At 45.0% G+C, this 26,542-nt stretch overlaps 1 protein-coding gene across 1 annotated transcript in view; it reads left to right on the forward strand.

The window, feature by feature from the left end:
- Positions 1 to 26,542, forward strand: part of LOC124711257 — a 321,437-nt gene that overhangs the window by 166,385 nt on the left and 128,510 nt on the right. The gene's annotated exons all lie outside the window — the stretch shown is intronic.

A 26,542-nucleotide genomic window follows, 5' to 3' on the forward strand; every position in this document is an offset into this window, starting at 1 on the left:
TAAGTTGAATATATATCGAATGGAATTCTGGGGTAACTCACCTTTAAGAGAGAGAAAGTCTTCATTGCTGAAAACCGTGTTGTAAGAATAATATGCCATGTTCACCACGATAATCTTGCAGACATCTGTTCAAGGAGTTGGCCATTCTAACTGCTTCACAGTGTATCTGTTGTCTCATGAAGTTTGTTATAAATAATCAGCTGCAGTTTGAATGTATAATAATGTACATAATTACGATACCAGAAAGAAAAATGAGGTTGATTGCTCTACATTAAGATTTCGTTCAAAACAAAAAGGGGTGCATAATGCTGAAACAGAAAGTTTTCATCCCAGCAATATAAATGTTTCACAGACAGCAGAGTTAAATTTGAAAGCAAACTGGAAAAGTTTCTCCTTGACAACGCCTTTTATTGTGCAGAGAAATTTGTGTAATTGCAATGTGTAAAAGGTGGTGTGTAGGATTTACTAACTCACTTCTGTATAATTTTTTACATAATAAACGGTACAAATGTTGAACGTGCTGACATATTTTACAAATTAAATTGCAATGTGAAAGTAAAATGACTCGTTTCACATCATTACTACTAATCACGCAAAATGGTCATTAGAATATGAAAGTAACTGACAAAACCACACAGTGCAGGATAGGTCTCTGATGGTTCACGAAGACCGCAGAAGGTGAGAACGTGTCGTTTGAGCTGAACAGTATACCAAAAAAGGACTTTACTGACAGGCTGACATTATTATGTGAACCTTCTGTGCATTGGACTCATGTTGGGGGACGACAATTTTAACTTTTCTTTATTTTTTATTACCTCAATCTCGAAACTTTTTGGCTTACAGTTTATGCCTTTAAAGGTCTAAGATACGTTTCGAGGTGGTACTGCTTCTCTTCCGCGCACAGAGAGCTGTAGAAATGAACGGCAGCTCTGCGCACTTGACCTCTTAGCCTGTTTCTCATAGGCAGTTAGGTCATCAAAAGGGATTGTCTTACGATGATATGAGAATAGCATCGTTATCAGTTTCTCAATCAATGTGGTTGTTGTTGTTGTCCTCAGTCCTGAGACTGGTTTGATGCAGCTCTCCATGCTACTCTATTCTGTGCAAGCTTCTTCATCTCCCAGTACCTACTGCAACCTACATCCTTCTGAATCTGTTTAGTGCATTCATCTCTTGGTCTCCCTCTACGATTTTTACCCTCCACGCTGCCCTCCAATACTAAATTGGTGATCCCTTGATGCCTCAGAACATGTCCTACCAACCGATCCCTTCTTCTAGTCAAGTTGTGCCACAAACTTCTTTTCTCCCCAATGCTATTCAATACCTCCTCATTAGTTATATGATATACCCATCTAAACTTCAGCATTCTTCTGTAGCATCACATTTCGAAAGCTTCTATTCTCTTCTTGTCCAAACTAGTTATCGTCCATGTTTCACCTCCATACATGGCTACACTCCATACAAATACTTTCAGAAATGACTTCCTGACACTTAAATCTATACTCGATGTTAACAAATTTCTCTTCTTCAGAAACGCTTTCCTTGCCGTTGCCAGTCTACATTTTATATCCTCTCTACTTCGACCATCATGAGTTATTTTGCTCCCCAAGTAGCAAAACTCCTTTACTAATTGAAGTGTCTCATTTCCTAATCTAATTCCCTCAGCATCACCCGACATAATTCGACTACATTCCATTATCCTCGTTTTGCTTTTGTTGATGTTCATCTTATACCCTCCTTTCATAACACTGTTCATTCCTTTCAACTGCTCTTCCAAGTCCTTTGCTGTCTTTGATAGAATTACAATGTCATTGGCGAACCACAAAGTTTTTATTTCTTCTCCGTGGATTTTAATACCTACTCCGAATTTTTCTTTTGTTTCCTTCACTGCTTGCTCAATATACAGATTGAATAACATCAGGGATGGGCTACAACCCTGTCTCACTCGATTTCCAACTACTGCTTCCCTTTCGTGCCACTCGACTCTTATAACTGCCATCTGGTTTCTGTACAAATTGTAAATTGCCTTTCGCTCCCTGTATTTTACCCCTGCCACCTTTAGAATTTGAAAGAGAGTATTCCAGTCAACATTGTCAAAAGCTTTCTCTAAAATGCTAGAAACGTAGGTTTGCCTTTCCTTAATCGAGCTTCTAAGATAAGTCGTAGGGTCATTATTGCTCCACGTGTTCCAATATTTCTACGGAATCCAAACTGATCTTCCCCGAGGTCAGCTTCTACCAGTTTTTTTCCATTCGTCTGTAGAGAATGCGCGTTAGTATTTTGCAGCCAGGAGCCGTGACTTATTAAACTGATCGTTCGGTAATTTTCACATCTGTCAGCACCTGCTTTCTTTGGGATCGGAATTATTATATTTTTCTTGAAGTCTGAGGGTATTTCGCCTGTCTCATACATCTTGCTCACCAGATGATAGAGTTTTGTCAGGACTGGCTCTCCCAAGGCTGTCAGTAGTTCTAATGGAATGTTGTCTACTCCCGGGGCCTTGTTTCGACTCAGGTCTTTCAGTGCTCTGTCAAATTCTTCACGCAATATCGTATCTCCCATTTCATCTTCATCTACATCCTCTTCCATTTCCATCAAAGTGGTATAAAGGAGAATAAAAGCCAGTTAGTGCGGTAAGTCATCCTGTGAGCCAGCAAGTCGCTAAGCCCGTCAGATGCGTCACGCTTGCCACGGCGGCGTGCCAGACACCCACAAACTCGGGCATCGCAGCCGCGATAGGGAGGAAACGGCAGCTGCTCGCTGAGACGTTAGCGGCCCGCTGTGACATTTGATCGGTCAGAAATACCTGTTACGCAGACCGCACGCGTGCCGGCCGGCGTACACCCTTCACCCGGCGCGGCGCCGTGACGTCATCAGAGCAGAGCCCCGCCCTGCTGCTGCCCGGAGCTAACTGAGTGCCCCCTGGTGGCAGACCCTCACTCCAGACAGCCACAGGACGGCCTTTCTCTTCCGGCGCAGGTCTCTCACGCTCACCTCCGTGAGTGCCTAATTGCAGCGACCCCGGACGGGGAACAAGTTTTTTCCCAGTACAATTTATCCGCCGTTCGACTGGTTTGGTACTGTTCCCCCCCTCTGTATATCTTGAGGACAAAAAATTGATCACCCTGTAATGTCTCTTGCAGCGGTCTCTCCGCGATATTTTCAGAAATTTTATAAATTATATACAGGGTGTTTCAAAAATTACCGGTATACTTGAAACGGCAATAAAAACTAAACGAGCAGCGATAGAAATACACTGTTTGTTGCAATATGCTTGGGACAACAGTACATTTTCAGGCAGACAAACTTTCGAAATTACAGTAGTTACAATTTTCAACAACAGATGGCGCTGCGGTCTGGGAAACTCTATAGTACGATATTTTCCACATATCCACCATGCGTAGCAATAATATGGCGTAGTCTCTGAATGAAATTACCCGAAACCTTTGACAACGTGTCTGGCGGAATGGCTTCACATGCAGATGAGATGTACTGCTTCAGCTGTTCAATTGTTTCTGGATTCTGGCGGTACACCTGGTCTTTCAAGTGTCCCCACAGAAAACAGTCACAGGGGTTCATGTCTGGCGAATAGGGATGCCAATCCACGCCGCCTCCTGTATGTTTCGAATAGCCCAAAGCAATCACATGATCATCGAAATATTCATTCAGGAAATTAAAGACGTCGGCCGTGCGATGTGGCCGGGCACCATCTTGCATAAACCACGAGGTGTTCACAGTGTCGTCTAAGGCAGTTTGTACCGCCACAAATTCACGAAGAATGTCCAGATAGCGTGATGCAGTAATCGTTTCGGATCTGAAAAATGAGCCAATGATTCCTTTGGAAGAAATGGCGGCCCAGACCAGTACTTTTTGAGGATGCAGGGACGATGGGACTGCAACATGGGGCTTTTCGGTTCCCCATATGCGCCAGTTCTGTTTATTGACGAAGCCGTCCAGGTAAAAATAAGCTTCGTCAGTAAACCAAATGCTGCCCACATGCATATCGTCGCCATCAATCCTGTGCACTATATCGTTAGCGAATGTCTCTCGTGCAGCAATGGTAGCGGCGCTGAGGGGTTGCCGCATTTGAATTTTGTATGGATAGAGGTGTAAACTCTGGCGCATGAGACGATACGTGGACGTTGGCGTCATTTGGACCGCAGCTGCAACACGGCGAATGGAAACCCGAGGCCGCTGTTGGATCACCTGCTGCACTAGCTGCGCGTTGCCCTCTGTGGTTGCCGTACGCGGTCGCCCTACCTTTCCAGCACGTTCATCCGTCACGTTCCCAGTCCGTTGAAATTTTTCAAACAGATCCTTTATTGTATCGCTTTTCGGTCCTTTGGTTACATTAAACCTCCGTTGAAAACTTCGTCTTGTTGCAACAACACTGTGTTCTAGGTGGTGGAATTCCAACACCAGAAAAATCCTCTGTTCTAAGGAATAAACCATGTTGTCTACAGCACACTTGCACGTTGTGAACAGCACACGCTTACAGCAGAAAGACGACGTACAGAATGGCGCACCCACAGACTGCGTTGTCTTCTATATCTTTCACATCACTTGCACCGCCATCTGTTGTTAAAAATTGTAACTACTGTAATTTCGAAAGTTTGTCTTCCTGAAAATGTACTGTTGTCCCAAGCATATTGCAACAAACGGTGTATTTCTATCGCTGCTCGTTTAGTTTTTATTGCTGTTTTAAATATACCGGTCATTTTTGAAACAACCTGTAACTCAGTACATATCTCGAAATATCTCTTCTTATCTTACCGATTCCTAAACTTTAATATACAATGATTATCAATACAAAGTAGTTTCAAGCCCTATTATTCCTTGAAGCGTCCATTTACTCCATGGAATAGCTTCTATGCTATCTATGTTTTCTCTTATGAAAAGAATGAAGGATATCTTGCCGATTAGCCATGAAAGAACGAAGATGTATATGTATGTATTGTTGAGCTAGTCGACATCTTGATGAGATTCTGTATGAGAAGGAATTTAATACATGAACTAAACTAAAGTAAGTGTGTTCGCGTATTATTTAACTGATTATTATTGACAGTGTCTGCGTACAACGCTGTGTTGCACGGATCAGTGGGGAACGTCTGATTTACACTGGACGAACCTGCCGTTTTGTATGCTCAAGATATCCAGCTTATTACTTTCAATAAATAGGCTAACACGGTCTTACCAGCAGATCTCCGGTCTTCCCCATGTGATCACCGAAAGTTAATAATTATTACAAATGTTTTCAGGAGATCGACTGACAAATTGAAATTGCTTCACTGCCTTATGGAATTTAAGTTAAGCTCAATTTAATCATGATAGAACAGTATTGAACTGTGTGAATGTGATAAGCCTGCTTTGTGAATGAAAATTCCCTTAATATACGCATGTTTTTTACTATCCTGATCAGTGAAGCTAAATCAGGCCGGTGTGAGAGAGGTTTTTAAATTTTAGATCCCACAAAAAAATATTAAAACCCCTAGGTAACACATCATGCTGATACCACTAACACAGCCTCTAGCTTTGATTATGGCACCATTTCGGTGAGGACCAGAGTCCGCAAGCTTCTTCTGGTATGTCATACCCTGCTCTAGCAACTCGTTGCTGATTAGATCCCAAAGACGTTCCGATTGCCACATTTCATTGGCTGTTTCATATACCCCCGGACATTTTCTATCAGATTAATAATAGGTGATTTAGCGGACTAGTTGAGGAGCGATAAGACGCCTGAATGTTCATCAAACCAGGAACGTTACGCTTTGAGCCCTGTGAAAACGGCTGATGTCACCTTGGAAGCTGAGAGTGTCCACAGAACCTTCATCCTGAAGCTGAAGAGGAAAGCGCAACTTTTTGTCTCCGAGAAGGATGAAACAGACATGCAGGCGAACGGTCCCGGTAACTTCAATGTGTGAGCAAAGTCACGGTATGAAAAATATCTGGCCGACCGGTTCTAGGCGCTTCAGTCTGGAACCGCGCGACCGCCACAGTCCCAGGTTCGAATCCTGCCTCGGGCATGGATGTGTGATGTCCTTAGGTTTAAGTAGTTCTAAGTCCTAGGGGACTGATGACCTCAGATTTTAAGTCCCATAGTGCTCAGAGCCATTTGAACCATTTTTTTTGAAAAATATCTACCAAAACACCACAGAGCCAGCTCTGGTGTGAACCACATCCTCCACACACTGTGGGTTACGGACAAGATTGGATCGCCGGTGCACTCGACGCCTTGCATCATTTGAACAGCGAAAACATCGCGACTCATCGGACCACCCACGTGACTCCTGTCAACCATTGGCCAAATTTTGAATTTTTTGGACCTCTGAAAACGTACAGCTTTATGTGCTGCTATGAGCAACGACTTTGTTCGAAGTATCCAGCTCCAAATGTCCATTTTCATGCAGTTCCCCTTGCATTATTCGCTCGGAAACTGCCTAGGACAGACCAGCAATTCCTCTCGGGTTTGAAAACGATTGTCATGGACAAGAGGAGACACTCGCCTCCAGTCTTGTCGTCTAGCTATTACTTTCGCTTGAGCCTTGTCCCGCAGTTACGCAGGGTCAGCCATCGTTAGTCGGATTTGGCATGTTAATGTTTAAGGGGTGGCCGGATGCCCTCCCTGCCGCCACCCCGTACCCCCCGGGTCGGAATTAGTGTACCCCAACTGTCTGCATCGAGTGTAATTCATGGAATAGTGCGAATGTGGTCAGATGTCTGCGAGCCGTGCAACTGAGGTGGAACATGGGGACCAGCCCGGCATTCACCTAGCGGGGTGTGGAAAACCGCCTAAAAACTACATCCAGGCTGGCCGGCACATCGGCCCTCGTCGTTATTCCGCCGGGCGGATTCGATCCGGAGCCAGCGCGCCTACCCGAGTCCAGGAAGCAGCGCGTTAGCGCTCTCGGCTTCACTGGCGGGTCATTCTCTGTCGTCTATCATATTTTTATAATCGCAGTTACGTCACACGATTGCGGATGGTAGTCATGCTGGAACGTCCGAATTCATACATAAAAAAACTGAGCAACTCCATTCACTGTGTGATGATAGGCACATCCAAACATGACAGCTTCTTTTTGCCATTGTGGCACATCTCCTCGTCAGCCCATGTAACTGCATTCTTTCACATGCAACAGACTGGCACATACAAAGAGCGTTCAATAAGTAATGCGACGCTTTCTTTTTCTCTGTCAATTTCGGCTGAAAAAATGAGGAATCTGTTGTGGGACATCGTGGTATATTCCTGCTTCAGCCCCTATAGTTTCATGAAGTTTCAGTAGTTGGTGGCTCTAGACATAGACTTCAAAATGGCATATGTAAGGCAGCTTCGTTCGAAGCAGACAGTTGTCATTGAGCTATTTTGGCCTAACACCAGAGCGTGGAATATACTGACAGGCGCTCGCAGAATGTCTGCGGAGTCCTAGCGATGAACTCAAGCACAGTTAGTCAACGGGCGAGGCGCCTGTCATCATCGCAACAAGGTCGTGGCCAGCCGCACACAGCCGTGAATCCCGCATTGTTGGAACGTGTGGACACACTCATTCGAAGTGATCATCGGGTCACAAAAAACTCGTTGCTGCTCAGCTGGACGTCTCTGCTGGTAGTGGCGACTCACTCGTCCACCAGTTGGGAACCCACCTGCTTTGTTCTTCGCGACAACGGGAAACCTCCACTGGAATGACTTCCCTAGACACTCATGGAGTGGACCGCTCTGATGAGGCTTCCCCATGACATGACCTGCCGTAAGGCAGAACACAAAGTTTAAGTTAGTTTTTCGCCATCTAACAGAAGACCTCAAAGAGCGATGAACGATCATCTGTGCGGAATTGCTCGTGCGTTACGACGCTGATCGTGACAGTTTTTTGTCGAACATCGCACAAGGCGATGAAACACGAGTCCATCACTTCGAACCAGAAACGAAACGCCAATCCGTGGAGCGACGCCACACCACCTCTCCTCCGAAGAAGCCGCATCCTTATGAGGTAAAGTTATGGTGATTGTCTTCTGGAACTCTGAAGACGTTATCCTGTGTTTGATGTCCTCCTTCATGGTGCGACGATCGACTCAGAAGTGTATTGTGCTTACCCTCAGAAAATCTAAGAAATTACTTCAGCATGTTCATCGCCACCAAAGTACAAACGAATGTCTCCTTCCCGATGACAACGCAGGGTCTCATACTTGTCTGCGGACCCAAGAGGAGCTCACAAAACTTCACTACACTGTTCTGCCTCATCCATCTTAGAGCCTGGCTCTCGCATCTTCCGACTTCCATATATTTGGCCCAATGGAGGATGCACTCCGCTGGAAGCAATGCGTGGTTGATAGGGAGGTTATTGATGCAGCAAGATGTTTGCTCTAACGTCTACCAGTAGAGTGGTATCGTGCAGACATGCAGTTCATCCCAATAAGGTGCCTAAGGCCGTCGCACTGAAAGGAGATTATGTGAAAAATTCGGTCTTGTAGCCAAAGTAGTGGGGAATAATACGATGTAGTGGAACCCTTCATAAAACCAATCAGATTTTTTTTAAAAAAAAAGAAAAGTGTTGCGTTACATATTGAACGTCCCTCGCACATGCCACTTCACTGCCGTGACTTACGTTGGCGGTGGAGTGTCTCATGACCTTCTGGTACCACTTATACAGCATTCACGGCGATCCATCGCCAACAGTGTGCACTTTGAAGGGGGCAACAAATATTGTTCCGTGAGCTTATTAACAACACCGCATAAAATTAACGCAGTTTATAAATGGAAAACACCCCTCCTGTTACTTGTCTTCTTTCTTCACCTATAATTTCTAGTAATCATATTTCGGACTTTCTCTTTGGGCTGGATGCAAACTGAAGTGAGTGAGTACAATAGAAACAATGATGAAACCAGGTTTATGCCTACTGGACTCAACTAAAACAAAATAATAAATAGTAAACGTGCTAGAAATAACTGACAACGGCATGAGGTTCTACGAAAATTGGAAATTAATGTTAAGTGCACAGCAGGTGTTACCCCTGATTAGAAAAATATGGCTGTAGCTCTCACCAGGTTGACAGAAGCAGCCCACTTCCTCGGTCGTAACGATACATTCAGAAGAAAATGCGTTTACAGCCACTGGCCGCGCCTAGCCTCGAGAATATAACGGGCCGTGGTTTCTTCTTGTTACACGATACACGTCGTTCTGACAGCGAGAACCAACTCATGTATGGATTCCTTGCGCAGCCTTGGTCTTTGACTTTTGCTTTTTTAAGCAACGTGCCCAATACAGGCATGCTAAAATTACGAACACGATTTATAAACATTAACAGCAGATGCCCTTTACGTTACGGAAAGGAACAAAAACTACTCGGTCACTGACCCACAATAATGAGCGAATCAGCATTTTATTGCCTTCCGTGGATGGAATTTAAGGACCATAGGAAAACAACAGCTCTACAACCATTGGTGCCATGCCACTCAGTTATCGCCAAAGGCAAAAATTGGTGCGTAAGCTTTGAAGTTTCATTTACGGCCACGTGCCTGTAATTGGTATCATAAAAGCTGCAAACTTGTAATTCTTGTAGGATAATATGGCACCTTTGAAGCAGTTTAGGAGGCACAATTTAAGTTATAAAAGAAACGTCTATGGTTAGTGCACCTTTTATCATAAAAAAAGTCACGTGCTGAACAGGTGTCCACTCCGTCCAGCATGTGGCTAACACCATTGGGTACTGTAAGCCTTGTTATTCTAAATTAGAAACTACCATAGGACATAGTGCCATAAGAATTTAGTGATTACAAGCAAGCAAATTAAAAGCAACTCCCTCTCCTCGCCACTCTTTCATTCATTGACTGTCACACTTGCACTCAGTTCTTACTTACATCTACTTCTGATACCCTGCAACCGTATGGATCTAACGTGTGGACTGAGGTATCCATGAGTAGCTTGTCGACGGAGAGTAAACAAGAAACGCATTAGCATCGGTTGGATTACCAGTCCTCCAGCTATCTGCGTAGTTTACATTAACAATGGAGGCTGAGATGCTATACGGTGACAGAGCGTTCCTCAAACGAATATCCTATGCAGCAGACCTTTGAATACGGCTGTTGTCGTTCTGGAGGACGGTAGTGTTCACGTGAGGATGTAGAAGCAATGGCAGCACTTGCTCGCAGATAATGTAGAAATAAGCATCGTGGTTCATGTTGATGCTATCCTAAACGAGTGACTGCAGTCACGGTGGAAGGCGTCGTTTTATTTGTGTACATCTTTCATTACAAAACAGTCTACCAACCAGATATGGTATTATATCATCTTCATTTAAATTAAAAGGAAGGTCAGCGTTGGCCGTAATATTGATGTTTTATTGATAGCAGAATCGATTTTGGATCACATAGTGATCATCTTCAGTGCTGTACAAATTAAACTCAGACACTGGTATCAAGTTATCAATAACCAAAACTGAGATCCGATGAGTTACTGTGATGGCTTCTCAGTTTTGGTTATTGATAACTTGATACCAGTGTCTGAGTTTAATTTGTACAGCACTGAAGATGATCACTATGTGACCCAAAATCGATTCTGCTATCAATAAAACATCAATATTACGGCCAACGCTGACCTTCCTTTTAATTTAACATATATGGTCGTTGTGCACACAGCACTCCATGGAGTCGCCAATCAATATCATTTTCCAGAGAGAGATTTTCAATCTGCAGCGGAGTGTGCGCTGATATAAAAACTTCCTGGCAGATTAAAACTGTGTGCCGGGCCGAGACTCGAACTCGGGACCTTTGACTTTCACGGGCAAGTGCTCTATCAACTGAGCTACCCAAGCTTGGGTAGCTCAGTTGATACAGCACTTGCCCGTGAAAGGCAAAGGTCCCGAGTTCGAGTCTCGGCCCGGCACACAGTTGTAATCTGCCAGGAAGTTTTTATATCATTTTAATTTATCATCTTTATTATTTTCTACTCGGACCAGTGCCTATACGAAGTGATCCGCGGGTTTCGTGTTTTATTAAATCCTGATTTTCTGCTCTCCAGTCTTACAAACGGAGGACTGAACTGTTGGAATGTACAGGGCGATAGCAGGGGGAGAAATCGAAGGAGAGAGATACTGGCGGAGGACACCAGCCCTCTCTTCTAGGTGGAACGACCTTTCTCGCCCAATTCACGGAGGTGTGCTTCCATTGGTGCTGGAAATTCACAGCAGGAGTTTCGAGATCTTTCAGTATAGTATGTCCGTTAAAACGGCCCGGCGTGACTAAAGTTTGTAATCGCAAGATTACCTATATTGTCTGCAAGAGGACTATTACCTATAAGCTTGTACCACAACGCAGGGACTCTATTCATGATAAGTAAATATTTCAAGTTCATGTTAGTAAAGAAGCATATTATTCCACGTGTGCATTTGTGTTGTAGAGAGAGGATACCAACCACCCATAACAACATCCTCTCCCTTGCTTCCTTGCGGTACGTTACCGCCACCACACTGAACTGCAACCAAGGCCAACGCCTCGAAGGGTCCGATTTGCCGCCTCTACATACCAAGAAAATCTCGCCCAACCAAGCGGTTGGCTGTCATTCGTAGGGCTAGTGTGTATGCGCCTTGAGACACGTTCCATTGTTGACAGGAACGCTCGGCGAGGCACCTTGACAGTGGCCGTTGGCTGGAGCGTAACGAACAGTCAGTGCTGAACAGCAGTGGGCGCATCTGGAGGAGCTCGTGGCCGGGCCGGCTCACCTTTGCGGGCAGGAGCAGCGTGTGAGGCAACGCGCGATTTGCGAGGATAGGCGAGGCGGGCAGAGGAGAGGCTACACGCAACTCGAGTGGGCCGCTTGGAGGAGCGCACCAGAGGGCACCACGCTGACGCAACGTCCAGGGGGGAGGGCGAGCCGCGGCCAGCGCTCTGGACCCGCCTCAGCCCTCGGCAGACGCACGCGTTTCACCTGTTGCGGCATACCAGCCGCCAGGAACCGGCCGCAGTATGTGCTTCGTCACGACCGTCTCTTTTAGTTGTAATGAACTGCCGGGGCTGTATTTCCTGGAACTCTGCAGGGCTCCATTGATAGTCAACACGTCGCTCTCAACAGCACAAAACTGGCAGATGTACAGGTCATTTCAGAAGTCCTCAGGGGAGTATGACAGGACTGTTTCTCTTTACAATACCAGCGGAAAAATTCTCCTGTCGAGGCACAAAACATGCGAATGTGTTCCTGTTTTGCTTTCCAGTGTGGCCGAGCGGTTCTAGGCGTTTCAGTCTGGAACCGCGCGACCGCTACGGTCGGAGGTTCGAATCCTGCCTCGGGCATGGATATGTGTGATGTCCTTAGGTTAGTTAGGTTTAAGTAGTCCTAAGTTATAGGGGACTGATGACCTCAGAAGTTAAGTTCCTTAGTGCTCAGAGCCATTTTGAAGTGTCTGCATCTGTCGATATGCCGACAGTTTGTGCTAGATACGATTGTTATTACGTCTTCAACGCGTCAAAAAGAGTAAATAATACAAAAATTTTATTTTTTCGTGACCATTGTTGTTGAGAAATATGAAATATAGCCGCGGGTCACATGCAGTGCTTCCCCCCCTTCCTTTCCAACTCTTCTTTTGCTGAGGCAGCGTGACGTGGTAGAGGCTCTGAGCACTATGGGACTTAACATCTATGGTCATCAGTCCCCTAGACTTAGAACTACTTAAACCTAAGGACATCACACACATCCATGCCCGAAACGGGATTCGAAACTGCGACCGTAGTGGTCGCGCGGTTCCGGACTGAAGCACCTAGAAACGCTCGGCCACCACGGACGGCGTGACGTGGTAGAGGGGATAGCGTACAAGTGTGCACAAGGGCCAGACATACTGGCATGCGTACACGCGCATCACACACGAAGAGAGTTCTTGGCCATCCCTGGCATTCCTGAAGAAATTTGAGGACTCCCTTCCTTGCAGGACTGTGGCCGTTATCAAGCAAGGAAGCAACGTCCCACTGTATTAGTGTGACTTCTGCTGAGGCTGCTTATTATTACACACCGAGTAGTGCAGCTGAACCACCGTTATCCTTTTCACGATTGGGGTCAAACCGCACTCTGCAGAAATACACTAAATTTGATGGTTTACTTCTATTTTCAATACACAGGCGACTGTACGTAGTGTAGAGTAGGTTTGCTGTTTTTAAACAAGAAAAAATCAAAAAAGCCTATGCAAGGTGTGATCGTGAGGCAAAATATTTTCTCTGCAGTTTATTTTCGTCTGTCAAACACAGGTGTTTTGCCATAAACTCTTGGCAGAATATCAGGTCGACGTTCTGGGTAGACGATACAGTAAGACAGAAGCAGAGGGGAGTGACTGCATCCAGCGGGCAGCGGAGCAATCTCGGTGTTGCGTGACCGAGGCGCTCGCTTGCGAAACCCGCCTGCTCGCTCACTGACCAACGCCCGGCGTCCCGTTCTCGCCTCCGCCTGCTGCCCACGTCGCCGCCTCCCGGCCTCCAGCGCTTGAGGGCTCCAGGTGCAGAGCTGCGTGCTCACCAGCGTATTTAGGGCTCCGGCGCTTGCAGAGCAATTAGCACAACGTAGCGTGGCTTTACAACTGTGCAAACCATGCTGCGACCCAGAACTCGAACTCATACAGTCGTTTATACCCCAGGCTTATCGTCAGCATCAAGATACTAATATACATCTAGGGACGGGGGGGGGGGGGGGGGAGAAGAAGAGAGGAGGAATGTTTTTCAGAAGAGCAATCCTGAAGGGCGTGAAATTCTCTGTAAGTAGGATGTTTACGTTTTTGAGCTGGTAACGCCACGTAGCGCTCTGTATGAAAATCACTGAATGTGCTGAGTGCAGTCTGTGGCTCGCTGGCATTGTTGGAATATTCGCTATTGAAGTGTTGGGCAGTTGGATGCGAACAGCGCGTAGCGTTGGGCAGTTGGAGGTGAGCCGCCAGCAGTGGTGGATGTGTAGAGAGAGATGCCAGAGTTTTGAGAGGTTACTGTAAGCAGACGATCTGGACGTGTGTCCGCCAGAAAAAGGAAATTTGTAAAGATGGATGTCATGAATTTATATATATATATATATATATATATATATATATATATATATATATATATATATATATATTATATAATGTCTTTTGAACATTATTACGGTACATACACTACTGGCCATTGAAATGGCTACACCACGAAGACGACGAGCTACAGACGCGAAATTTAACCGACAAGAAGAAGATGCTGTGATACGCAAATGATTAGCGTTTCAGAGCATTCACACAAGGTTGGCGCCTGTGGCGACACCTACAACGTGCTCACATGAGGAAAGTTTCAAACCGATTTCTCATACACAAACAGCAGTTGACCAGCGTTGCCTGGAGAAACGTTGTTGTGATGCCTCGTGTAAGGAGGAGAAATACGTACCACCACGTTTCCGACTTTGATAAAGGTCGGATTGTAGCCTATCGCGATTGCGGTTTATCGTAGCGCGACATTGCTGCTCGCGTTGGTCGAGATCCAATGACTGTTAGTAGAATATGGAATCGGTGGGTTCAGGAGGGTAATACGGAACGCCGTGCTGGATCCCAACGGCCTCGTATCACTAGCAGTCGAGATGACAGGCATCTTATCCGCATAGCTGTAACGGATCGTGCAGCCACGTCTCGATCCCTGAGTCAACAGATGGGGACGTTTGCAAGACAACAACCATCCTAACGAACAGTTCGACGACGGTTGCAGCAGCTCGGAGACCATGGCTGCGGTTACCCTTGAAGCTGCATCACAGACAGGAGCGCCTGCAATGGTGTACTCAGCGACGAACCTGGGTGCACGAATGGTAAAACGTCATTTTTTCGGATTCATCCAGGTTCTGTTTACAGCATCATGATGGTCGCATCCGTGTTTGGCGACATGGCGGTGAACGCACATTGGAAGCGTGTATTCGTCATCGCCATACTGGCGTATCACCCGGCGCGATGGTATGGGGTGCCATTGGTTACACGTCTCGGTCACCTCTTGTTCGCATTGACGGCACTTTGAACATTGGACGTTACATTTGAGATGTGTTACGACCCGTAGCTCTACCCTTCATTCGATCCCTGCGAAACCCTACATTCAGCAGGATAATGCACGAACGCATGTTGCAGGCCCAAATTGCGTGAAAATGTAAACACATGTCAGTTCTAGTATATTATATTTGTTCAATGAATACAGGTTTATCATCTGCATTTCTCCTTGGAGTAGCAATTTTAAGGGCCAGTAGTGTACATTGTTTGTTCTCTTTCAAAATATTTCATTTGCTAACAATGCCTATCAGTAGTTAGTGCCTTCAGTAGTTAGAATCTTTTACTTAGCTGGCAGTATTGGCGCTCGCTCTATTGCAGTAGTTCGAGTAACGAAGATTTTTGTGAGATAAGTGATTCATGAAAGGTATAGGTTATTGTTAGTCAGGGGCATTCTTTCGTAGGGATTATTGAAAGTCAGAATGCGTTGCGCTAAATACACTCCTGGAACTTGAAATAAGAACACCGTGAATTCATTGTCCCAGGAAGGGAAAACTTTATTGACACATTCCTGGGGTCAGATACATCACATGATCACACTGACAGAACCACAGGCACATAGACACAGGCAACAGAGCATGCACAATGTCGGCACTAGTACAGTGTATATCCACCTTTCGCAGCAATGCAGGCTCCTATTCTCCCATGGAGACTATCGTAGAGATGCTGGATGTAGTCCTGTGGAACGGCTTGCCATGCCATTTCCACCTGGCGCCTCAGTTGGACCAGCGTTCGTGCTGGACGTGCAGACCGCGTGAGACGACGCTTCATCCAGTCCCAAACATGCTCAATGGGGGACAGATCCGGAGATCTTGCTGGCCAGTGTAGTTGACTTACACCTTCTAGAGCACGTTGGGTGGCACGGGATACATGCGGACGTGCATTGCCCTGTTGGAACAGCAAGTTCCCTTGCCGGTCTAGGAATGGTAGAACGATGGGTTCGATGACGGTTTGGATGTACCGTGCACTATGCAGTGTCCCCTCGACGATCACCAGTGGTGTACGGCCAGTGTAGGAGATCGCTCCCCACACCATGATGCCGGGTGTTGGCCCTGTGTGCCTCGGTCGTATGCAGTCCTGATTGTGGCGCTCACCTGCACGGCGCCAAACACGCATACGACCATCATTGGCACCAAGGCAGAAGCGACTTTCATCGCTGAAGACGACACGTCTCCATTCGTCCCTCCATTCACGCCTGTCGCGACACCACTGGAGGCGGGCTGCACGATGTTGGGGCGTGAGCGGAAGACGGCCTAACGGTGTGCGGGACCGTAGCCCAGCTTCATGGAGACGGTTGCGAATGGTCCTCGCCGATACCCCAGGAGCAACAGTGTCCCTAATTTGCTGGGAAGTGGCGGTGCGGTCCCCTACGGCACTGCGTAGGATCCTACGGTCTTGGCGTGCATCCGCGCGTCGCTGCGGTCCGGTCCCAGGTCGACGGGCACGTGCACCTTCCGCCGACCACTGGCGACAACATCGATGTACTGTGGAGACCTCACGCCCCACGTGTTGAGCAATTCGGCGGTACGTCCACCCGGCCTCCCGCATGCCCACTATACGCCCTCGCTCAAAGTCCGTCAACTGCACATACGGTTCACGTCCACGCTGTCGCGGCATGCTACCAGTGTTAAAGACTGCGATGGAGCTCCGTATGCCACGGCAAACTGGCTGACACTGACGGCGGTGGTGCACAAATGCTGCGCAGCTAGCGCCATTCGACGGTCAACACCGCGGTTCCTGGTGTGTCCGCTGTGCCGTGCGTGTGATCATTGCTTGTACAGCCCTCTCGCAGTGTCCGGAGCAAGTATGGTGGGTCTGACACACCGGTGTCAATGTGTTCTTTTTTCCATTTCCAGGAGTGTATATTGTGTGTCAGTTTAGTGATGATCAGAATAAGTAAAGAGAAAACAGTCTGAGTACGTTGAGTTTTGCTCAGCTGTTTGAAAATCAAATAACGAAGAAGTTTACCAGCACAGTCATTCTTAATTTTCAAAGGGGACGTTTCTTCTCTCACTGTTAGTCACACTAATGAAAATCCTGGCTATTTGTTTAGGAAACAGCCACGGATTTGAAATTGCGTGCGACTGTACAGCTGCCACTGATTCAGCTTTTTTTCTTCACTGTAGCCGTTGATGGGCCTTGGGCTCCTTTACAGTGTACCTGTTCTCGGCTTTTCTTCTCCATCCTCGAATCTCCAGCTTGGTAGGCTTATCCAATACATTGTCCACTCATCTTTCTCGTTGTCGGCCCTTCTTTCTGGTGGAGTACAGTCTTCATTATTCTTCTGGGCATCCTGTTATTACCATCTAACCAGAGTATTCTCTCAGATTTTATAAACTTGTGCAAGTTGCTGTACTTCATCGTTATGTTTAAATCACGATTCCTCTGCCTCTCTCTCAGGTCCACATATTTTCCTCAGTGGTCTTTACTTTATTTCATCTTGCTCTCCATCAATATCTGCATCCTGTTCCCGTGAATCTCTTGATACGTGGTGTAAATTGATATTCAGTAAATCTTATAATCATTCTGCCATGCTCTAAAAGTGTTATGTTCGTCTTTAACTGATCCACCATTTCCATTTCTATTTTAATCAATTATTGGAAGAAATTTTATTCCTCGTCTCTCTTATTGTATGACAGCGTTTTCTTGTTTCATTTTGTTTAATTTAGTATTCTATCTACTGAAATTTTTCTTTGATCCATTGTTTCTTTTTCTTTTCCTTGCGTGTCTTAAGTGCACCATCACAATCACATTTATTCGTTAACAGTCAGTACCGTGTTAAAACTTCCAGATAGACAGAAACTTTATGCAAGGGCTGGGACTTGAACGTGAAACCTTGCCTTGACTAGCTCTCCAAGTTGAAATGATATTGCGGAGAAATGGATTAGTCACAGCCTGATTGTTGTCTCCAGAACGAATCTTTCTCCATGCAGCAGAGCGTTCGTGCCGGCAGAAAATCTGTGACTCTTCGCTGCATTGGTCAGTCGGGTAGAGCATCGTCCGTCAGTGGAAAGGTTTCGGTTTCACCTCTCTGTCAAGAAGTTTCTAAACAGATGACAATTCTGTGGCCTAGTGAATGATTCATCTTGTAGTACTGTGCGTCTCAGTGTAGTTAATTACATCCCTATCAAGAAACATTTATTCCACGGTAGCATTAAAATAGCTTTGACGAAATTTACAGTTTATATTCCGTATCTCTACAGATAGGGTATAAACGTTAGTCTGTCAAAACAGATTTGTGCCACTAACTGCCGCGCTCAACAGTATCAAACGCTACTGTCAATAGATATTTTGTCGAAGGGCTGACACATTGATAACTGTGACTGTACAATTTAAACAGCAATTTAATATAGAGCTTGTAACTACTGTTAACTGTTAAAAAGTACCGTTACCAGGCGTATATGTATGCATTGGTTTTCTTCTCGGCAGTGCTATGTAGTCTGCTGTTTTTTTAAAGGTTTAAAATTTTAAATACATAAAATGTATTAAAGAAAAAATACAAATTTTTAGCCCATATTAAATGTTATCCGCGCGGGATTAGCCAGGCGGTCTCAGGCGTTGCGGTCATGAACTGCGCGGCTGGTCCCGGCGGAGGTTCGAATCCTCCCTCGGGCATGGGTGTGTGTGTTTGTTCTTAGGATAATTTAGGTTAAGTAGTGTGTAAGCTTAGGGACTGATGACCTTAGCAGTTAACTCCCATAAGATTTCGCACACATTTGAACATTAAATGTCAGTTGTGTTTTACACCAAAATCTTTAACTGAAGATGGGAAAGTGATTCCGGTATAATGGTGATATACAGGACATAAAATCCCGTCTAAGGCCTGCGATCATTTTTATGTTAATAATTGGCAACCAATGCTGTACAATCGCAATATAGTCTTGAGATGTTCAATTGATTCTTTTATTAGAACATGTTACGCGTTTCGGGATTACACCCATCTGCAGACATCAGAAACTTCAACTCCTTCCTGGTTGGTTAGGAAGGAGATGAAGTTTGTGATGTCTGAAGATGGATGTAATCCCAAAACGCATAACATGTCCTAATAAGAGAGTCAATTGAACATCTCATGACTTCATTGCGATTGTACAGCATTGGTTGCCAATTATTCGGTATAACGGTCCGATGTGTGGCAGTGTGTCCTATAAGTATGAACTCCAAGAGTCTTTGCTGAGGTATTGCTTGTACATATGTATGAATCTTCTTAAGTAATGTTCTGCTGATCCAGTCATATACAGCCTGACGAATTACGTGAACAGAATTTAGATTTTATGGCCTGGCATTGAGAGAAAATTATGTTGGTCCCGACATTGATCCTTGAGGAACACCTGATTTTCGGCCTGTCTGCAGTTTTACTAACATTGACAAATGGCTCGATAGAGCCGAATTACCAGCTCCAGTCGAACAGAGTACTGTATAAAATGACTCCTGGCACTGACATGAGAATCTTTCTGTACTCCACTGTTTGGTGGCAGATAAGGACTGAAATTTAATTTAACCCCAAAAAAGAGACCCGTGCGTTAACCGTGTATAATCTCTCTAGTTCTGCTGCAGTTACCATTATATTTTGATCGGTGCAGCCTCTTCACCTTAATTAGACACTCTTCGCCGTCGTAGGGCAGCCAGGAATCCGGTCCAGGGAGCGCCCACCTCGGCGGTCTGGTTACGTCACTGGTAACCGAGATGAGACGCCAGTGGCGTACGACCCGCAAGGCCGGCACAGCGGCGTCCAAGGCCGGCCAGGAGCATCGCCAACTGACTCTGCTCTCCGGAGAGGTCGCCAATTCCGAGCGCGCTTACGACTTCTGCGTAGGAATGTCAATGCGAAATCGAAGGCGACAAGTGGTCTGGTGGCACAGTTACGTACCGCTTCTGCAAATTCGGAGAAACTGCCACACTGTAACACATGACTCGCTGTGGTGTCAAGGAGAAGATGAGATGGCCTAATTCTTGCTCCAGAATCTACTGTACTTCTGTTATGGAAGCGAGTGAACTCGTTATTGTTTAAAATAGGTGCCATCTGTGACGTCTATTTTAAATTTAGTTTTATCATAACTATTTCCAAACTCACACTTTTATTTAATATTATTTTATACCTTTATTGTTTATTAGACAAGATCGTTATAATTACATCACAGGTACATCGACTGTATCACTGCTCGAAGTAAATAATAAGAATTGTGTTAATAATTGTGGAATGTTAACTGAACGTTCTTGTATGCCGACAAGCACGTAATGATTGTTGAAGGTATTTTAACTCTGTCTTTGTCCGCTTGCTTAGCTGGGTGGTAACGTGGTTCCCTCCCATGTAAGTGGGCCCGGATTCCATTCCCTGCAGGGTTGGAGATTTTCTCCGCTTTGTTGTGTTGTCCTCATCATCATTTCATCCTTATCACCGGCGTGTACAAGTCGCCCGATGTGGCGTCTACTGAAAGAAGACTTGGCGGCCAAACTTCACCAGATGGGACCTCCCGGCCAACGACATCATACGCTCATTTCATTTTTTCATTTCAACTCTGTCTTTGCAACTGCAAGAAAGTGCCTGTTTTTGTCATCAAACAAGTTTCGTTTTATTGAAAGGAAACATACCGCTTGTTTTTCCTTTGATCTAAGAATGATTTCTTCCTTTTTTGCTTTCCTACCCCTCCCCCCTCTTCCCCCTTCATTTCATCTCTGCCACCTCATCCCATTTTCCTCTATCTCACTACTCACTACCACAACCACTACCAACTCACTTTACATTCTCCTACTTTGCATACAGTGTTCACTCAACTCTTCCCGTACCATTCCCATAATGAGGTTGGGAACGATGGTTGCTCAAAGTCCTTTGTGCATGCAGTAATTAGTCTAACCTTTCCTTCGCAGTCGCTACAGAAGTGATACGTCTGGGCGACTGTTTTCATGTGTTTGCCCGTTCAGGTTTATCAGCATCTCTGTGAGTCAAATAGCCGTATCACTATATGTGCTGTGCTTCTTTGTATACACTCAATGTCGCCCCATAATTCTATTGAAAGGCATGAAGCCGTTTTTACTGGTCACTTATCATTCATTTCGATACCTAGATTCAGTTTAACGTAATTACCCTTATGAAAATCACGCAAACACATTTTTTTGTCGTGGATAAAGTGATAACGGTGATTGTTAGGGTCGATTATATTTCCCTTTCTTTAATGTACTACAGTTAACCTAGTGCATACTGTTATAATATATTCTTTCATAGAATTTTCAAACTGTAGTATATCGAGAACAGGACATTTAAGGAAAAATACAAGCAAACAGAATGCTGCAGATAAGGGTCAAGGTGTTCCGAGAATTAGCAAGGGGCCTCTCAGGTAAAAGCAAATGAGGGATGCACGTATCATTCAAACGAAAGTAGAGGAGCAGACGTCATGGCAGTATCACCCACTGACTAAAGCCAGTGACACTGGAATAATATGGACTAAGGTGGAAAAACCCAGTGAAAGGTAGAGGAACAGCTATGGAACGGTACTTTTTACAGCCTGTGTCCTGTTTGGGGCACGGAAAGAAGATTCTGCCAGATAAACATCTCTTAGCCATACTAAAATACACCAAAATAGGACTCCAAAGAATTGTAGCTTTCACATGGCTGACAGGCTGTTGTCAGGGAACGAACTTATCTTTTTTTCTTAATTCTTTTCCCATGGCCATAAGAATCTATGGCAGCTAAAAATATCACTGGCTGGTGGCTGTACTGTGACGTCAGGATTACTTAGCATTTAAGTTGCCTTCTTTGAGAAGGGAGGGTGGAAAACATGCTGACTGGATTTGACGTTTTACCAGTCCCTTGTGGGATTTTTTAAGAAAAGATCTATGCGACTGGCACAATAAAGGTAGCTTGTTAAAAATTGGTTGACGAAATTCTCTTAGCGCAAAATGCAGAGAGGCTTTTCTCTAAAGTACCCTCTGATCTCAGACACTTAATTTATGGATCTCGGGGACTTCACTTCCAGCTGTTGTCAACTTAGCTTCGGGGCTTCACCTTGGGATGTAGGATAGCAGACTTAGAAGTCAACTCTCCCCAGCAATGGGGACTGGTAGAGTCCAATGTTCGAGTTCATGACAGAGAACTCGTTGGTGCGCAGCTGATGCTAGCTGGCATGCCGTGAGTAGTCTGTTCACGCTACATGGACGAGTATGGCGAGGATAACTTGCACCACTGGTACGTTAGATCTAATGGAATTTAGGGATTCCGCAGCATTTATGGTTCAGCCTTCCCAAGACAGTACAGCCACAGTTGCAGGGATAACCTCAGCTTCCTTTTGTAGGCATGCAATCACTCTTATTGATAGGTATGTATGATACGGCAAATTATTTATGGAAGAGAAATGAGTTTAGTATATCTCCTCTCCCCACCGATTAACTTTGTCAACTGTTAATCATATTATCTCAATTTTTTGTCAAGGTTTAATTGTACTTCAAGTACTATAATTTCATGTCATGTCATGTCTTTGTTCAGATTTTGTGCACATAAACTTCTGAAATAAATTTAGAATCACACAAATCATGATTTTGATTAAAAGAGTTAGTGAACGCTCTCTCTTAATCGACGTTTTTGAGTAAAAGAATTATTAACAACCCCACCTGAAATTTCACTGCTTTGGCCTATAGCCTCTAAAGCGTTAATTCTGTGCATTGTGCGCAAATACTCCAGCAGTGGTTCATAAAGATGGATCTGTTTTGCAGTTACTTCTGACACAGGCTGTTCCTCACATCGAGTTTTACAATATTTGGCGTGAGCACCATATATCTGAGCAACATTCTAGGATTGGTAGCGTGACTATTTTGTAAGAGGTTTCATTTATAGACTGATTACCTTTTTCTAGGGCCCCTCCACTGAACCAAAGTGTACCTCCTACTTTGCCTATGATCCTGTGTGACAGTTACATTTCATATCCCAACAGATTGTTGTATCCAACTACTGTATGAGTCGATTGATGTCTGTTACGACCCGCTGATACTGTATTCATAGGACACTACTTGTTTTTCTTTTTGCAAAGTTCACAACTTCACGTTTATGTACATTTAAAGCGAGTTGTCAGTCTTTGCACCATATTGAAATCTCGTCAAGTTTTGAGTGAGTATTTGTGCGGATTCTTTCTGAAATTATTACATTATAGATTACTGCATCATCTCCAAAATGTCTGCCACGTCATTAATATGTAACACGAACAACAAAAGCCCAATACACTTCCTTGTGGCACCCGTGAAGCTACTTCAGCGCCTGTCGATGACTGTCCAGCGAAGATAACATGCTGTGTCCGCCCACCCAAGAAATCACTCCAGCCACAAGTTTTGTTTGATATCGCATATGATCGTCCTTTCATTAATAAGCGTTGCTGTGGTCATTCCCTATGTGACTCTCATCCACTTTCGTTTGTACAATATATTGGAATATACGCCGCTTGACAAAAACGTGGAGTGCTCAGAAGAAATAGTCGGATGTCAATGTAACTTCGTATCCTTACGCCCCATCGACGGATGTGTAAATTTATTGGAGTTACATTTTTCTGTAACAGGTAAAACAGCCACCAGAGTGAATTAGTGTTGTTCATGTTTAGTGTCGTTATCACAACTTGTAAGGTACATAACGGGCATGAACGGTGTCACGTGAAGGATTCGGATATTCCACGTACTCGTTTGAGTCAGCGCTATCAGCGCCATGCAGAGTCGGGAGGGGTCTCATTGTGAGTTTTCATGTGGCATACTGGTCTGCTCGTGCTATACCCAGATCTCTTTTCGGGGGGAGAGGCGTGGGGGAGAGGGGTTGCAGATGTGGTAGTAGCCCCAAATAGGACTGCATGAGAACGTGAGGACGGGCACATTCGTGTGGAAGTTTCAGTCGACCACTTCTGACTAGGCAGGATCGTCTAACTGTGCACCAACCATATCGTAATCCATCACATCTGTGGCTGCCATCCAGGAGCAATTAATGGACTCTCCGCAAAAATCTGGTCATCCTCCACCACTGGTCGCATGCTAGCAGCAGCCAGACTAGGGAATTACTGTCGCATCTGTAGGCTGCCGTAAACCACAAACTGGTGCATCTGGAGTGCTACTGCGGCTGGGAAGTATGTACTGCTAAGAACAGTGCTGCATAGTGTACAGCGATGAAATGCGTTTCCGCACTGCCCCCGGATGAGCATCGTCGCGAGCACGCAGCGACTTGGGGACAGGTACCGATCATCCAGCGTTTTGGAGAGATCCATATTTTCCAGCATTTTGGAGAGGGAGAGCAGCGTTACTCCGGACGTCACGCTGTGGAAAGTTGTTGGCTTTGACTTCCTTCAGGTCACAGCTAAGAGTTATGGAGTGGACCCTGATTTGACGTTAGTAAGTCACAGACATCCTGTGATCTCTCATGTGACAGCATAGTGACGCCACTTTTCAATGGAAAGAGTTCCCGTTAACACGTGACACGCTTCTCCACTAATTGTCAGTGTGATATAAACACTTTGCCGTCCGGCGACACCACAGTGGTGTCGTGCGCGAAATAGCGGTCAACGACCGGCTACATCACAGGGGTGTCGTGAGCATAGCATCGTGCAGTGGCCGTCGACACTATAGTGGTGTCGTGAGCATAGTATCGCGCAGTGGTCAGCGACAGCATTTTAGTATCTTTTTCATTCTGTTGGTGTTTTGTTTAGGTAACAATAAGTTACACTCATCAACAAGTTTTTTTGTTGTTATAAGTACTTGTGCACTTTCATCATAGCAGACGAAAGAGACGATACGATTATTTACGATGAATGCGCGGACGTCTTGTCTGACGTTCTTGACGATTTGGCCGATTGGGAAGAAGACATTGGATATCAAAAAAATGAAAGTGAAGCAGAATCGTCGGAAGATAGTGAAATACGTCCAAGAAGAATTCGGCGAACGCTACGGTTGCCAACTGATTCGGATGAATCAGACGAAGAAGACAGACTATGCTTTACTGAGCACCAATAATAAATTTGAAGGATCTCCGGGTCCACACATATTTCCCAAAGATACACAGAGCGGCGTGGATATCGTAGAATTATATATTGGGAACGATCTATTTGAGTATATTGGCAACGGATCCAACAACTATTACAATCAAAATTGCAATAGAAGGAAACTGTATTTTAAAAAGTGCCTAATTTGTCGAGATTACGGGACCCGAACTTAGAAAAAGGTTTCGGCTTGCTATCCTAATGGAATTGTAAAAAAAAAAAAAAAAACAAGGATCGATTATTATTCATCAACGAATCCGTTGATAGACACATCGATATTTCGCAAAACGATGTCCCGCAAGCGATTCAGAAAAATATTATAATTTTTACATTTTTACGACAACAACAAGTAACCGGATAATGCCGACCGGCTTTTCCAAGTGCAATTATCAATTGATTATGTTTCCAAAAAGTTTAAAGAAACGTTTAATCTAAGTCACAACATCTCAATTGATCAAGGAATGATACCGTGGCGTGGACAGTTAAATTTTAAAGTTTACAATCCGTCGAAAATTACGAAATATGGTATACTCATTCGGATGCTGTGTGATTCGAGTACGGGATACATTTCCTCATTCAAGATATATTCGGCGCTGGACAACCTTTAGCGAAAAACGTGATGGAGCTATTGACACCTTTTCTTATGGGAAGTGGCATCACCTTTACATGGATAATGTAGAACTTGCAGAGAAGTTACTTGAAAAGAAAATTCGAGTTTGTTGAACTATTCGGCAAAATAGAGGATTTCCGGGAAAATTAAAACGCGAAAGTCAATGTACTTGAAGTTTGTCATCAGCGGAAAGGTGACAAGCGGCCGGCGACAAGCCAAGCAATCCGAATTAGCGCTGCCGGCGCGAAGCGAATAAATTTGTACGAGACGTGCGGACGGCAAAGTGTTAAGGAATTCCCATGGCCACCAAGACCCTCAGACCTGTCCCTGATAGGGCACGTGTAGGATCGGCTCGTCCCTTTGCTAGTATACGGAATATCAAAGACCAGTTACATCTACATCTACATCCATACTCCGCAAGCCACCTGGCGGTGTGTGGCGGAGGATACCTTGAGTACCTCTATCGGTTCTCCCTTCTATTCCAGTCTCGTATTGTTCGTGGAAAGAAGGATTGTCGGTATGCCTCTGTGTGGGCTCTAATCTCTTTGATTTTATGCTCATGGTCTCTTCCCGAGATATACGTAGGAGGGAGCAATATACTGCTTGACTCCTCGGTGAAGGTATGTTCTCGAAACTTCAACAAAAGCCCGTACCGAGCTACTGAGCGTCTCTCCTGCAGGGTCTTCCACTGGAGTTTATCTGTCATCTCCGTAACGCTTTCGCGATTACTAAATGATCCTGTAACGAAGCGAGCTGCTCTCCGTTGGATCTTCTCTATCTCTTCTATCAACCCTATCTGGTACGGATCCCACACTGCTGAGCAATATTCAAGCAGTTGGCGAACAAGCGTACTGTAACCTACTTCCTTTGTTTTCGGACTGCATTTCATTGGGATTCTTCCAATGAATCTCAGTCTGGCATCTGCTTT

This window comes from Schistocerca piceifrons, chromosome 8 (assembly GCF_021461385.2).
Source record: "Schistocerca piceifrons isolate TAMUIC-IGC-003096 chromosome 8, iqSchPice1.1, whole genome shotgun sequence".
NCBI classification, from domain to species: domain Eukaryota; kingdom Metazoa; phylum Arthropoda; class Insecta; order Orthoptera; family Acrididae; genus Schistocerca; species Schistocerca piceifrons.